The following is a 14918-nucleotide window of genomic DNA, read 5'->3' as shown; positions in this document are numbered from 1 at the left end:
AAAGATGGTGTGGTCCATGTATACAATGAAATATTATTCAGCCATCAGAAATGATGAATACCCCACTTTTGCATCAACATGGATGGTACTGGAGGAGATGATGTTGAGTGAAATAAGTCAATCAGAGAATGTCAATTATCATATGGTTTCACTTACTTGTGGAACATAAGGAATAGCATGGAGGACATTAGGAGAAGGAAGGGAAAAATGAAATGGGGTGGAAATTGGAAAGAGACATGAACCATGAAAGACTGTGTACTCCGAGAAACAAATGGAGGGCTTTAGAGGGGCAGGGGGGATGGGTTGGCCCTGTGATGGGTATTAAGGAGGGCATGTATTGCATGGGGCACTGAGTGTTACACATAAATAATGAATCTTGGAACACTACATCAAAAACTAATGATGTAATCTATGGTGACTAACATAACATAATAAAGAAATAATAAAGGTCAGCAGGCTTGGCTTGGACAGAGCCAAGGAGGCACTACTCTGCTTCTGGAAAGAAGGAAAGAGAACAATTCAGGGGCCAGATATCGTGGAAACATCAATCTGAGGAATACTTGGTGCATACAGTGGGGAGATCATTGGCTGGTCTCAGAGTATTTCCCTGGAGCTTCATGGAGATGCCTCTCTGAGAACAGGGGAGCTGGCTAGGGTCATTTCTCTCCCTCATCCCCTGGCATAAATACAGAGCCACCTGAATGAAGCAACTCAGCACAGACACTGGCTGCGTAACTTGCTTTTACCAAGCCCCACCCCCTGTAATCCCATAAAACTGCCATTCTCAGCCAAGTCTGCCTCAGTCATGGCATGGCAGGCCCCTCCTCCAGAAGAACAAGATAAACCCCTGCCCAAAACATTTCCCAACCAGGGAGCTCTGCAGGGCCTCAGTTCTGTTGGAGTTAGTGTCAGGTCTCATTTCACAAACAGACCAGAGCACACATAGTTAAAACCCGCTACATTCAGGCCAGAGACTAAACACTGCCCATAGAAGGGAAGTAAGGCCTCTGTAGAAAATTGGCCTGAAGAATAGAGCAGACAGAACACAATAGCAGAACACACAGAATACACTGGAGACACTCCCTGAAGCACCAGGCCCTGGGCACTAAATGACCTCTTCTTCATAACATTGTTACTTTCAGGATCAGGAGACACAAATGGCTTTTCTAACACAGAGAAGAAGGCAGAGACTTAGACACTGTGAATGTAATAACATTCATATTATAGGAGTGCCAGAAGAAGAGACAAAAGGACGCAGAAAATTTATTTCAGAAAGTAGTAACTGAAAACTTCCCTAATCTTGGGAAAGCAACAGACATCCAAATCCAGGAGGCACAGAAAGCTCCCATTAAAATCAACAAAAGCAGGCCAACACCAAGACATTGCAATTAAATTGGCAAAATACAGTATCAAAAAATCTCAAATGTAGCAAGGCTAATGAAGTCCTTAATTTAAAAGGGAAAACCCATACGGCTAGATGGATATTTCTCAACAGAATATTTGCAAGCCAGAAGGGAGTGCCATGATATATTCAAAGTGTTGAATGGGAAAAATCCACAGCCAAGAATACTCTATCTAGCAAGGCTATCATCCAGAATAGAAGAAGAGATCAAGAGTTTCCAAGACATAAAAAACTAAGGGAATTTGAGACCAGCCCTAATCCAGCCCTGCAAGAAATATTCACTGGGACTCTTTGAGTGCAGTGAGATCAAAAGTGACAAATACAGGAAAGGATCAGAGAATCCAGAAACAGCAAAATGAGTAATACAAAGGCAATAAATATATATCTACCAATAACTGCTGTGAATGTAAATGGACTAAATGCTCCAATCAAAAGACATAGGGTGTCAGAGTGGATAAAAAAACAAGAACGATCTATATGCTGCCTACAAGAGACTCATTTTACACTTAAAGACACCTGCAGATCAAAAGTGAGGAGTGGAGAAACACTTATCACACAAATGGATGTCAAAAGAATGTTGGAGTAGCAATATTGGACAAAGTAGACTTTTTTGTTCTTTGTTTTTATCCTGCTTTGGTATCAGGGTCGTACTGGCTTCATGGAATGATTTTGAACATGCTCCATCTATTTCATTATTTGTAAGGTTTTGATAAAGATTGCCATTATTTATTTTTTAAATGTTTGGTAGAATTCATCAGTGAAACCATGTGGTCTTGGTCTTTTCTGTCCTGGGAGATTTTTCATTCCTCATTCAACTTGCATTCTTGTTATTGGTCTAAGGTGATTTCTTGTTTCCTGGATTCAAGATTCATGATTCAGTTGTAATAATTTGTGCATTTTTAGGAATTATCTTTTTTTCTAAGTTATCTGATTTGTTTTTATATAACTGCATATAGTAATCTATTATTACACTACGTATTTCTGGTTATCTGTTGTATTGGTTTCTCTTCCACTTCTCATTTTGGTTTTGGGTCTTTCTTTTTTCCTTAGTTGGTCTAAGGTGATTTCTTGTTTCCTGGATTCAAGATTCATGATTCAGTTGTGATAATTTGTGCATTTTTAGGAATTATCTTTTTTTCTAAGTTATCTGATTTGTTTTTGTATAACTGCATATAGTAATCTATTATTACACTATGTATTTCTTTGGTTATCTGTTGTATTGGTTTCTCTTCCACTTCTCATTTTGGTTTTGGGTCTTTCTTTTTTCCTTAGTTAATGTAGTTAAAGCATTGCAAATTTTGTTTTTTTTTGGGGGGGGGGGTTTGTTTTGGAAAAACTGGTCATTACTTCCAATGTTATGTTATTGTTTATTCTGGTTTCTATTTTATTTATTTATAATTTTTCTTTGACATTTCCTTCCTCTACTAAATTTCAGCTAGTTTCTTCTTTTCCTATTTCCTTGTGGTGTAATGTTAAATTGTTTATTTGAATTTTTTTCTTAATACAGGAAATTATAGCATTAATTTCACTCTAACACCTGTTTTTGCTGCATCTCATGACATATATATATGTGATAAGTATTAACTTTACTTGTCATCATACTTTTGTGTCTTCTTTAATCATGGCTCCTTTGGTTCTTTGAACATATAGTGGTTAATTTGTCATTATTATTTGTTAAGTCTAACATTAAGTCACTCTCATTTAAAAACTACACTGAAAGACAAATGTTGGTATCATGTACAAAAAAATAATTATGGCATATTTTCTGCAAAAAATAGTTGACATCATTTGCAATTCATTATGACATTTTAAAAAAATTTACTTGATGGTATTTTGCTTGCAGGAAATGTTATTACACTGAACAAGAACCATTGAGATACATTTTTGTTAGAATATCTAGTCATCTTTATGCTTTTTGTCTCTATCTTTCTTGAAATAAAATACAGTGTTCAAAAAAAGGAACTACCTGTGAGAGCAACTTAATGTTAGATTTAGCAAACAGTAATTACAAATTAACCACTGTATGTTCAAAGAACCAAAGGAACCACCATTAAAGAAGACACTAAAGTATGATGACAATGCCTCAACAACAACAACAACAACAACAACAAAAGATTATCAGTGAAGAGACAGAAATTAGTTAAAAATCACCAAATGAATATTTTGGAGTGAAAAATACAATAACTGAAGTAAAAATTCATTGGAGGAGTTCAACACTTGATTAGAAATATTCAGAATAAAGAGTTAGCAAGCTTGAAAATAGGTTGATCAAATAGCATAGAAAAATAGAATAAATACAAGTGAACAGAATCTCAGAGACATTTGGGAAAATTAATTATATATAATTATATATATATATATATATATATATATATATATAATTAATTATACCAACATGACAAAGAGATGCCAAAGAGAACCACCACAGTAAAAATGTTGAAATTGAAACTCCAAGAGAAAATCTGAAATCACCAAAAGACAACAACCTGTCACAACGGAATCCCAATAAGATTATGAAATGACTGCCCAACAGAAACAATGGAGGCCAGAAGGCAGAGAAATACAGTGTGTATAGAAGAAAACTGTCGACCAAGAATCCTGTCAAGAAACGTGATCTTTCAAAAATGAAAGTGAATTAAACACATTTGAGGAAAACATATGCTTATAGAATTTCTTGCATGCACACCTGCCGTATAAGAAATATTAAGGGAAGTTCCTTAGGCTGACAGTGGGTGACACCAGAGGGTAATCTGAGTACAGACACATGCCCACAAAGAACAGAGCAACAGCAAGAGCAACTGTGTATTTAAAAGAGATGATATGGATGCATATTTATTCTCTTTTACTTTCTTAACTGATTTAAGTAGCAGTTTATGAAATAATATTGGGGCTATAATACGTAGAAATTTAATTTATTTGGTAATAATAGCACAAAAAGATGGGTTGGAGCAAAGTATTGGGCTTTATTCCATATGGTGACTTGAATTCTCAAGAACAAATGAAAAGAACTAGCTATGATAAGGTTAATATAACAAAACTTATGAATACATACTTGTTCTCCTTTCTTCTCTCAGATTCTTTAAGAGACAAAGAAGTGTATAAAGCAATAATTATAACAATGTATTCTTGGAGTTGCAACATTTATCATTTAACATGCATAGCAATAATACCAGAAAATAAGACTAAGGGAATACAGCTATATAGAAGTAACATTTCTATATCTAACTGGAATTAGATAATATAAATATGATGCTGCTGCTGAAAAGTTAAGACATATATGTTAAACCCTAGAACAACCACTAAAAATAACTCAAAAATATAATGAAAATGAAAAGTCTGGCTTCTGGATAAAAACTTACGTATGAGGCTGGGAAACTGGCAGACAAGCTGAACCCTAAGCTCACCTCATCCCATGGATACAACTGGATAATACTCATATCAGTGCAATGACCCAGACAAAGACCCCAAAACTTGCAGAATAACTCCACAATTAAAGGTAGAGAAGAGGCCACATGGAAGAGGGTAGGAAGAGAGGAGACAAATTGAGGAGCTAAATGGTCTAATGGGACTGTCCTTGGGAAGAAGGGATACTGCAGACACAGTGATGGGAAAGAAACAATCACACTTCATAGCCCACACAGAAAAGACAAATCCCATTACATCTGGCTTTAAAAACCAGAGGGGCTGAATTTCATGAGTTCTTTCTTACAATGATGGAACTTTAAACCTGAAATTTTAAATAACAGGAGGCTTAGGTCTGAGAGAGCCAGGAGGGTGAGAGGAATTGAGTCCCTTCCCTTAAAGAAACACTATAATGAACAGCCCATGGAGATACAACACAGAAGCGGCAATTTGAAAAACTGCTGGGGCTTATGGGAGGGAGAGTTGTATGCATCTCAGTGCAGGTCCTGGAGGGACAGAGATCACTGGGAGAATTTTCCAGGAACAAAGGAGCTGGCAGGCACCATCTTGCTCCCCTGACCCCCAACATAAACACATGGCCACTTGCCGGAAACAGTATGGTGCCAACACTTGCTAACACTACTGCTCTGCCTCCCACCTAATGCTTAGGCATATCCACTGCCTCCAACCAGACCTACCTCAGGCCTGGCACTGATGTTCTTCTACCCCAGAGGATCAGCACACAATACTTGCAAACATTGCAAGTCCTGTCCCCATGTACATGGTGGATTCACCCTTTTTAATAAGTTCTTGGCTGAAACCCATCCAAGTGGTACCACAATTCAGATGGTATGCAAATAGACCTGAAAGGGGCCAGCATCACTCCAAAGTGACTCCTGCCCCAGCAAGAGGGTAAGATAACCACAGATAAGAGTCAGACTATGGCCCCAAAAGTGGACTGGTGGCAGACAACTGGTCTAATTGCAGGCCCTGACCACCAATGAAGGCTACTCAGAGGACAACAGAGGGAAATTTCCCTGCAGATTGGTGCTACAAAATCTTGAAAATGCCTGGTCTGACTCATCTCAAGCCAAAGGTACCCCCAGACTGGCCCACTAACACCACAGGGATCAAAAACTGCCCACAACAGGTAAAGAGATCCACTGAAGAAAGCTTGACTAAAAGAAAACAGTGACTCAGTCACGGCAGCAGGGCACATGCAACACATCTAGTAGATCCTCTGAAGAACCAGGTTCCAGTGAACAGGAAACACTGCACTGCAGGGCACTACAGGACATTTTCTTCATAAAAACTCTAATTTCAAGAACAGGAGATATTGCTGGCTTTCTTAACACAGAGAAACAGCCACAGAGAGGAGACAAAATGAGGAGAGAGAGGAATATATTCCAATTTTTTTTAAAGAAGGACAAAATCACAGCAAGAGACCTAAGTAAAATGGAGGTAACTAATATGCCTGATATAAAATTTAAAGTAATGATCATAAAGATACTGGACTTGAGAAAAGAATGGAGGACCTAGGTAAGACCCTTAACAAAGACATAAGAAAGAGACAATCAAAGATAAAATACAGTTAATTAAAGTAAAAATAAGAGCAGAATAGAGAGCCCAGAAATGACCTCTCAACTCTATGGTCAAGTAATCTTCGACAAAGTAACAAAGAATGTCCAATGGAAAAAAGACAGTCTCTTCAACAAAAGCTGTTGGGAAAATTGGACAACCACATGCAGAAGAATGAAACTGGACCATTTCCTTACACCACACACAAAAATAGACTCAAAATGGATGAAAGACCTTAATGTGAGACAGGAATCCATCAAAATCCTTGAGGAGAATACAGGCAGCAACCTCTTCGACCTCAGCCGAAGCAACTTCTTCCTAGAAACATCGCCAAAGACAAGGGAAGCAAGGGCAAAAAATGAACTATTGGGACTTCATCATGGCAAGAAGCTTTTGCACAGCAAAGGAAACAGTCAACAAAACCAAAAGACAACTGACAGAATGGGAAAAGATATTTGCAAACGACGTATCAGATAAAGGGCTAGTATCCCAAATCTATAAAGAACTTATTAAACTCAACACCCAAAGAATAATCCAATCAAGAAACAGGCAGAAGACATGAGCAGACATTTCTGCAAAAAAGACATCCAAATGGCCAACAGACACATGAAAAAGTCCTCAGCATCACTAACCATCATAGAAATACAAATCAAAACTACAGTGAAATATCACCTCACACCAGTTAGAATGGATAAAATTAACAAGTCAGGAAATGACAGGTGTTGGTGAGGATGCAGAGAGAGGGGAACCCTCCTACCTTATTGGTGGAAATTGGAAACAGTATGGAGGTTCCTCAAAAAGTTGAAAATAGAGCTACCCTATGACCCAGCAATTGCACCACTGGGTATTTACTTTAAAGATGTAGTGATCTGAAGGGACATGTGCACCCCAATGTTTATAACAGCAATGTCCACAATAGCCAAGCTATTAAAAGAGCCTCGATGTCCATCAACAGATGAATGGATAAATAATATATGGTATATATATATACAATGGAATAATCTGCAGCCATCAAAAAACTCAAAATCTTGCCATTTGCAGTGACATGGATGGAACAAGAGGGTATTATGCTAAGTGAAATAAGTCAATCAGAGAAAAACAATTATCATATGATCTCACTGATATGAGGAATTTGAGAAATAAGACAGAGGATCATAGGGGAAGGGAGGGAAAAATGAAACAAGATGAAACCAGAGAGGGAGATAAACCATAAGAGACTCTGATTCTCAGGAAACAAACCGAGGGTTGCTAGAGTGGAGGAGGGTGGGAGGGATGGGGTAGCTTGCTGATGGCCATTGGAGAGGGTATGTGCTATGGTGAGGGCTGTGAATTGTGTAAGACTGATGAATCATGGATCTGTACCCCTGAAACAAATAATACATTATCTGTTAATTAAAAAAAGAAAGAAAGTAAAAATACACTAGATGTCAAAAATAGTAAACCAGATGAAGCAGAAGAATGAATCAGTAAACTGGAGGACAGAGTAATGGAAAGTAATCAAGCAGAATAGGTGAAAGAAAAAAATTAGGGAAAATGAGAATAGACTTAGGGAACTCAGCAACACCATCAGGCGTAATAACATTCGCATTATATGAATACCAGAAGATGAAGAGCGAGAAAAGTGAGCAGAAAATTTATTTGAAGAAATTATAGCTGAAAACTTCCTAAATCTGGGGAAAGAAAGAGAAATCCAGATTTGGTAGGTACTGAGATCACCCAACAAAACCAATTCAAAATGGTCTACACCAAGACACATGGTAATTAAAATGGCAAAAAGTAGAGATAAAAAGAGCATTTTAAAAGCTGGAACAGAAAAGACAGTTATATTCAAGGGAAACACCATAAGGGTATTAACAGATACCACAGCAGAAACTTTTCAGGCCAGAAGAGAGTGGCATGGTATATTCAAGGAAAGGAAAAAAATCTGCAGCCAAGAATATTCTATCTGCAAGACTATCATTCAGGAAAGGAGAGCTAACGAGTTCCTCAGACAAACAAAAACTCAAGGACTTCATTACCACTAAACCAGCCCTACAAAAAAATATTAAAGGGACTCTGAGTAGAAAGAAAAAAAAAACATAACTAATAGTAAGAAAGCACAAAAGCAGTATAAATAAGTATATCCATAAAAATCAGTCAAGGCACTCACAAAATAAAAGGACATAAAGTACGACACCATATACCTAAAACGTTGGGAGGAGAGGAGTAAATAATGAGTTCAAGCTGAACTGACCATCAGCTTAATATAAAGTGTTATATGCAGAAGAGGTCATATACAAACCTAATGGTAACCACAAATCAAAACCAGTAAGAGATTAAAAAAAAAAAGAGCAAGGAATCCAAGTAAATGAAAAGATCAAGGAAGAAAAGAGATCAAGGAAGAAAAGAACAGAGAAGAACTACAAAAAGAACCACAAAACAAGTAACAAAAAAAAAAAAAAAAACCAATAAATATATACCCATCATAACTACTTTGAATGAAAATGGACTAAAGACTTCAATCAAAACACATAGGATAGCAGAATGGATAAAAAAGCAAGAAACATCTATATGCTGCCTTCAAGAAACCCGTTTCAGACCTAAGGTCACATGCAGATTGAAAGTGAAAGGATGGAGAAGTACTTATGCAAGTGAATTTGAAAAGAAAGCTGAGGTAGCCATAAATGTTTCAGACAAAATAGACTTTAAAACAAAGACTATAAGGAGAGAAAAAGAAAGACACAATATAATCATAAACAAACCCTTAAACAAGAAAATATAACAATTGTAAATATTTATGCATCCAACGTAAGAGTACCCAAATACATAAAGTAGTTAATAATAAACATAAAGGAACTAATTGATGGTAATACTATAATAGTAAGGGACTTTAACACTCCATTTACATCAATGGATAGATAATCCATTCAGAATGACACATAGGACCAGATGGATCTTATAGATATATTTAAAATATTCAATCCTAAAACAGCAGAATATGCATTCTTTTCAAGTGCACATGGAACATTCTTTTTTTTTTTTATTTGACCGAGAGAGATCACAAGCAGGCAGAGAGGCAAGCAGAGAGAGAGAGAGGGGAGGAAGCAGGCTCCCTGCAGACGGGAAAGCCCGATGCGGGACTCAATCCCAGGACCCTGAGATCATGACCTGAGCCGAAGGCAGAGGCTCAACCACTGAGCCACCCAGGTGCCCCCACATGGAACATTCTTTTTTTTTTTTAAGATTTTATTTATTTGACAGAGAGAGATCACAAGTATACAGAGAGGCAGGCAGAGAAAGGTAGGGAAGCAGGCTCCCTGCTGAGCAGAGAGCCCGACGTGGGATTCGATCCCAGGACCCTAAGATCATGACCTGAGCCGAAGGCAGCGGCTTAAACCACTGAGCCACCCAGGCGCCCCGGCACATGGAACATTCTTTAGAATAGATCACATATTAGACCAGAAAACAAGTCTCAAGAAATTCAAAAACATCCACGTCATACAATGCATCTTTTTTTTTACTAAGATACTATGAAATCAACAGTAAGAAAAGATCTGGAAGGAGCATAAATACATTGAGATTAAATAACATGTTAACTAAGCAATGAGTTACTTTTCAACCAGGAAATCAAACAGAAAATTAAAAAAATACCTGGAAACAAATGAAAACAAAGACGCAGTGGTCCAACATCTTTAGGATGCAGCAAAAGCTTTCCTAAGAAGAAAGTTTATAAAAATAGAACCCTACCTTAAAAAGCAAAAAGCATCTCAAATAAATAACCTGACCTTACACCTAAAGCAGCTACAAAAAGAAAAAAAAACCCTAAAATCAGAACAGGGAAAGAAGTAATAAAGATTAAAAAATAAATAAACAAAATAGTTCTCCCCCCATAAAAAGAACAGATCAAAGAAACTAGGAGATAATTCTTTCAAAAGATGAACAAAATTGATAAATTTTTAGCCAGAATCATCAAAAAGAGAGAGAGGATTCAAGTAAAGAAAATCATAAAGGAGGAGAAATAAACAATACCACATAAATACAAAGGATTATAAGAGATTATGAAAAAATTATTTTTAAAAGGGAGGCAAACCAAGAAATAGACTCTAAAATATGGGAACAAACTAAGGGTGTGGGTGGAGAGAATGGGTTAAATAGGTGATGGGTATTAAGGAGGGCACTTGTTGTGATGAGCACTGGGTGTTGTATATAAGTGATGAATCACTAAATTCTATACCCGAAACATATTACACTGTATATTATCTTAACTGAAACTTTAAGTAAAAATTTGGAGAAAGAAAAAAAAAGGCAAATTATATGCCATCACATTGGCAAGCTAGAAGAAATGTATAAATTTCCAGAAACATAAAACCTAATACTACAACTGAAGCAGGAAGACATAGAAAACTTGAACAGACTGATTACCAGCAATGTAATTGAATTACTAATCAAAATATTCTCACCAAACAAAAGTCCAGGACCAGATGGTTGTACAGGTGAATTCTACCAAACATTTAAAGGATGTAATATACAATGTAATATATATAGAATGTAATATACCAATTCTTCTCCAACTATTCAAAAAAAAGAAGACAAAAGAAAATTTCCAAATTCATTCCATGAGGCCAAAATTACCCTGATAACAGAACCAGAAAAAGACACTACAAAAACAGAGAACAGGCCAATATCTCTGATGAACATAGGTTCAAAAATTCTCAACAAAATATTAGCAATTTGATCAAAAATTTTTTGGCTAAAAGAATTTAAATTTTAAAAAATATATTAGCAATTTGAGGGATGCCTGGGTGGCTCAGTCAGTTAAGTGACTGCCTTTGGCTTAGGTCATGATCCCAGGGTCCTGGAATTGAGTCCTGCATCTGGCTCCTAGCTCAGCTCAGGGAGCCTGCTTCTCCCTCTGCCTACTGCTCTCCCTGTTTGTGCTCAATCGCTCTTTCTCTCTCTCTGACAAATAAATAAACAAAATCTTTTTTAAAAAGACAGAAAATATTAGCAATTTGAATCCACCAATACTTTAAAAAAAAGCATTCGCCACAATCAAGTGGGATTCATTCCCTGAATGCAGGTTCAATAGTCAAAAATCAACATGATACATCACATCAATAAGAGAAAGGATAAAAATCATATGACCATTTCAATAGATGCAGAAAAAGCCTTTGTTGTATTTTGGTACAACATCCATTCATAATAAAAACCCTCAACAAAGTAAGTCTAGAGAGAACATACCCAAACATAATAATGGCCATATATGAAAAATCCACAACTAACATCATAATCAATGGTGAAAACGAGAGGTCAAGAACAAGACAAGGATTCCAGTTTCATGACTTTTATTCAACAATGTACTGGAAGTCCTAGCCATAGGAATCAGACAACAAAAATGAATAAAAGACATCCAAATTGGTAAGTTTCCACTATTTACAGATGACATGATATTACATATAGAAATGGCTAAAGACTCCACCAAGAAACTACTAGAACTGAAAAATGAGTTCAGAAAGATCATAGAATACAAAATGAATATATAGAAACCTGTTACATTTCTATGCATTAGTAAGTAAGGAGCAGAAAGTAAAATTAAGAAAATTCCCATTTATAACTTCACTGAAATTAATAAAATACCTAGGAATAAACTTAACACAAGAGGTGAAAGACCTATACTCAGAAAGCTATAAAGCACTGATGAAAGAAACTGAAGATGACATAAACTAATGGAAAGACATTCCATGCTCATGGATTGGAAAAACAAATATTGTTAAAATGTCCATACTACTTAAAACAATCTACAGATTTAATGCAATCCTTATCAAAATACCAACTGCATTTATCACAGAACCAGAACCAACAATCCTAAGGTGTGTATGGAAGTACAAAGACCCCGAATAGCCAAATCCATGTTGAAAAAGTAGAGCAGAACTGGAGGTATCATGGCACCAGGGTGGCTCAGTGGGTTAAGCTTCTGTCTTCCGCTCAGGTCATGATCTCAGGGTCCTGGGATTGAGCCCTGCATCAGGCTCTCTGCTCAGCAGGGAGCCTGCTTCCCCACCCATGCCTGTGTCTCTGCCTACTTTTGATCTCTGTCAAATAAATAAATAAAATCTTCAAGAAAAAAACTGGGGAGGGGCCAGGTCCCGGCAAGCGGTGGAGCAGCGGAGCACAAAACCAGGACTTTTAAAAGTCTGTTCCGCTGAGGGACATCGCTCCAGAGGCTAAACCGGGGTGAAGCCCAGGCAGGGTCAGCGTGGCCTCAGGTCCCGCACGGTCAAAGAAGGATCGGGGGTGTCTGAGTGTCCCAGAGCTTACAGGTATTAGAACGGGGAAGCCGGCTACAGAGACAGAGCCGAGGAGTAAGCTCTAAGCTCGGGGTTACCTTGAACTGGTCGCAGGCTCAGTCAGCTTGGAGCGCGGCCAGAGGCCAGGGTGACGGGAGTAATTGGGCGCTGTTCTCTGAGGGCGCACTGAGGAGTGGGGCCCCAGGCTCTCAGCTCCTCCGGGCCGGTGACCAGGAGGCCGCCATCTTCATTCCTGCCCTCCGGAACTCTACGGAAAGCGCTCAGGGAACAAAAGCCCCAAAAGCAAACCCGAGCGGATTACTCAGACTAGCCCCAGGTAAGGGCAGTGCAACTCCCCCTGGGGCAAAAACACTTGAGAATCACTACAACAGGCACCTCCCGCAGAAGATCAACAAGAAACCCAGCCAGGACCAAGTTCACCTACCAAGGAGTGCAGTTTCAATACCAAGGAGAGCAGCGGAATTCCAGAGAAGGAGAAAGCAAAGCCCGGAACTCATGGCTTTCTCCCCCATGATTCTTTAGCCTTGCAGTTAATTTAATTTTTTTTTCAATTTTTTTTCTTCTTCTGCTAAATTTTTTAACTTTTACCCTTTTCTTTTTTAACGTTTTTTAATGAGTTTATCTAATATATATATATATTTTTTTCCTTTTTATATTTTTTCTTTATTGTTTTTTTTTTAATTGTTTCTTTCTTTCTTTTTTTTTTTCTTTCTGAACCTCTTTTTATCCTGTTTCTCCCCCCTCACGATTTGGGATATCTTCTGATTTGGTTAAAGCATATTTTCCTGGGGTTGTTGCCACCCTTTTAATATTTTACTTGCTCCTTCATATACTCTTATCTGGACAAAATGACAAGGCGGAAAAATTCACCACAAAAAAATAAGAACAAGAGGCACTACCAAAGGCTAGGGACCTAATCAATACAGACATTGGTAATATGTCAGACCAAGAGTTCAGAATGACGATGCTCAAGGTTCTAGCCGGGCTCGAAAAAGGCATGGAAGATATTAGAGAAACCCTCTCGGGAGATATAAAAGCCCTTTCTGGAGAAATAAAAGAAATAAAATCTAACCAAGTTGAAATCAAAAAAGCTATTAATGAGGTGCAATCAAAAATGGAGGCTCTCACTGCTAGGATAAGTGAGGCAGAAGAAAGAATTAGCGATATAGAAGACCAAATCACAGAGAATAAAGAAGCTGAGCAAAAGAGGGACAAACAGCTACTGGACCACGAGGGGAGAATTTGAGAGATAAGTGACACGATAAGACGAAACAACATTAGAATAATTGGGAGTCCAGAAGAAGAAGAAAGAGAGGGGGGAGCAGAAGGTATAAGGAGAGAATTATTGGAGAGAATTTCCCCAATATGGCAAAGGGAACAAGCATCAAAATCCAGGAGTTTCAGAGAACCCCCCCTCAAAATCAATAAGAATAGGTCCACACACCGTCACCTAGTAGTAAAATTTACAAGTCTTAGTGACAAAGAGAAGATCCTGAAAGCAGCCCGGGAAAAGAAGTCTGTAACGTACAAGGGTAAAAATATTAGATTGGCAGCAGACTTATCCACAGAGACCTGGCAGGCCAGAAAGAGCTGGCATGATATATTCAGAGCACTAAACGAGAAAAACGTGCAGCCAAGAATACTATATCCAGCTAGGCTATCATTGAAAATAGAAGGAGAGATTAAAAGCTTCCAGGAAAAACAAAAACTGAAAGAATTTGCAAACACCAAACCAGCTCTACAGGAAATATTGAAAGGGGTCCTCTAAGCAAAGAGAGACCCTAAAAGTAGGAGATCAGAAAGGAACAGAGACAATATACAATAACAATCACCTTACAAGCAATACAATGGCACTAAATTCATATCTCTCAATAGTTACCCTGAATGTTAATGGGCTAAATGCCCCAATCAAAAGACACAGGGTATCAGAATGGATAAAAAAACAAAACCCATCTATATGTTGCCTACAAGAAACTCATCTTAAACCCGAAGACACCTCCAGATTTAAAGTGAGGGGGTGGAAAAGAATTTACCATGCAAACGGACATCAGAAGAAAGCAGGAGTGGCAATCCTTATATCAGATCAATTAGATTTTAAGCCAAAGACCATAATAACAGATGAGGAAGGACACTATATCATACTCAAAGGAACTGTCCAACAAGAAGATCTAACAATTTTAAATATCTATGCCCCTAGCGTGGGAGCAGCCAACTATATAAACCAATTAATAACAAAATCAAAGAAACAC

The sequence above is a fragment of the Lutra lutra genome, chromosome X, assembly GCF_902655055.1.
Source record: "Lutra lutra chromosome X, mLutLut1.2, whole genome shotgun sequence".
Lineage (NCBI taxonomy): Eukaryota > Metazoa > Chordata > Mammalia > Carnivora > Mustelidae > Lutra > Lutra lutra.
This window is presented reverse-complemented; position numbering follows the sequence as displayed.